Here is a 2,490-nt window from a genome sequence, read left to right on the forward strand (position 1 = left end):
ATTCCCTTTAGCGTCGCTAGGGTAAATCCTACTCCTTCCGTCTAGTTAATAAGGTGTCCCGCTAGGTAGTAGTAGGCCGGCCGGAAGTCCGAACCCTATCTAGAGTAGTAGAGGTTAAAGTCCCCGACTATAACTTAGTGTTCTTCCCGGGCTAGGGCCGTTTCGAGCTACCTAAGTATACCCTCCTCGCGGGAGCTATAGGACTGCGGTAGTAGGTTGTACTAGTTATATATCTAGAGCGTCTTCTCTTCCTCCCTTAGGAGGGTAAGCGATATCGTCTATACGTCGCCTATAGCGGCCTACCCGTCGTTATAGACCCTATAGCTACTATCCTTAATAGTTCTGCTAATATATAGGGCTACCCGGGGGTTCTCCGTTTATAGTACTATCGCGGTATATCCTAGGTACGTATAGGAGGTCTTACGGGAGGAGTAATAGTTAATCTATAGCTCCTAAATCGCTATAACGTAGTAGACTTGTAGGTCGAGGTTCTAGAGGAAGTCCCTCTAAACCTTATCTTTACTCCTATTTATATTATACTATATAATCGTTAGGTGTATATATTTAATTATCGGACGTATCTATCCCTAATACGTTAGTCTCTTTTAGTATCTCGTTCTATCGCTCGGTTAGGGCCTAGCTCGATATTAATAATATCTAGCTCGACGTAACGGACGCGGTGTCCTCGTCTGCTATTTCCGACTCGGATATACTATAGGCGGAAAGGGGGGACGGTAAAAAGAGCCTTAGTTAGCCTAGAGCCCTTACGGCTATTACGACATATTTTAGCCTGCCTATCCTCGCCTTCCTCGGTAGATCTACTTCTTCTAGGGATTTCCTCTTACTCGGTATGCGAGAGACGAATATAAATCCCTATAAGTTAGTTTCGTTCCTTTCGGTAGGTGCCGTAAGGTAGTTCGCCGGGAAGTTCGCTTTAAACCGGTTCGCCCTCTCCTTTACCCGAATACGGTTAGGGCAGATAGAGTCTATAAAGGAGTAGTTTCCCTTATAGTTTACGCACTTCTTTTTCTCCTTATTACGGCATTCGTCGGATCGGTAATTCCCCGCGTAGTAGCCGTATCGGTCGTGCCCGGAGTAGGAGCCGGTTATATAGTCGTACTCCTAGTACTTAAAGCACTATAAGATCCTAAAGCTCGCCTAGGTAATCTCGATAGTCTTTTCCTCGTAGTCCTAGAATAGTCCTTTATTAATAGCTTCGTTAGCTATTACGGCGGTCTCTATCTATATAATTAGGGAAGAGTGCGCCTTCTCCGGGTACTATCTCCTCTAGCTCGGGTTAAGCTACGTAGTTCTAGTAACCTTAAGATCTTTAATATATTTATTCTGTTCTTATATCTCGAGGTTTCCTCGCGTCTCTCCCGCGCGGAATGCTCGGGGGACCGCGTAGATAAGTACTTAAAAAGATAGTTTCGAGAGTCTAGCTAAAGGTGCGATTTTCGTTATCTATTCGTTATTTAATTCTACTTTTGCCTTTATAGCGCTATCTTTTATAGAGAGCTTAACCTTCCCGTACTTATCGACGCTCGCGGCGAGGACGTCGGGGTTTCTAATCTCCCTAACTATCTCTACTATACTCTTTGCCTTTATCCTAGTAATGTCCTCCTAGTCTTTTATATATATTATTACTATAGGCTTAGTAGTCGGCTAGGGGGTATTAGGGCTAGGAAAAGGTCTTAAGGCCTTCGGTCCTAAGGCTATACTCGAGTAGGTAGGCTTAGTGTTTTTATTAGTCTCCTAGAGAAAAAGGTATATTTGCTTTATAGTGTAGTTAATACCCTAAAGGGTTTCCTAGAGAACTTGTTAAGATTCGAGGTAGGTCTTCTAGTATTTCGTAATAGTATATACGAGTGTGCTAATAAGGGTGCTTATCGACGCTATTACCTCCTTATATTATAGTAATATCGTAGGGTCTTTCTTAAGTCCTTCTACGGACTTAATTAGGTTAGTAATATAAAGCGGGATCCCGTCTTCTCCTACCGCCTTCGGGGCGGGTACGGTGTTCGGGGGTGTTATCGCGTACGCGGCGGCGCGGCGGCGCGGGAGTCCTCGGTCGCGAAGGTACTTCTCGTCGTAAAGGTGCTTCTCGTCGTAAAGGTGCTTCTCGTCGTAAAGGTACTTCTCGTCGTAAAGGTGCTTCTCGTCGTAAAGGTGCTTCTCGTCGTAAAGGTTGCGTAGTAGGATAGTTACGAGCGTCTAAGGGAATAAAACAGTTATAACCGTAGTTCCTATAGTTGCGGTTCTTATACGTCTACCGGCTAGTAATTGCCTCTAAGTAATTGCTATCGATTCGCATGCCCTCTTAATTCTACGGTAGGCTAGTAAGCTATATAGTTATAGTAGTTCGCTATATTGCTAGAGCTAGTATTAAGGGAACAACTAGTATAGGCTCTAGGTCTATATCTACTACTATACGTAGTTCCTTCCTTCCGGCCTTATAGAACAGCTCTAATTGTTATATAATACTGCTCT

This window comes from Ramularia collo-cygni (genome assembly GCF_900074925.1).
Source record: "Ramularia collo-cygni strain URUG2 genome assembly, contig: RCC_scaffold03, whole genome shotgun sequence".
NCBI classification, from domain to species: domain Eukaryota; kingdom Fungi; phylum Ascomycota; class Dothideomycetes; order Mycosphaerellales; family Mycosphaerellaceae; genus Ramularia; species Ramularia collo-cygni.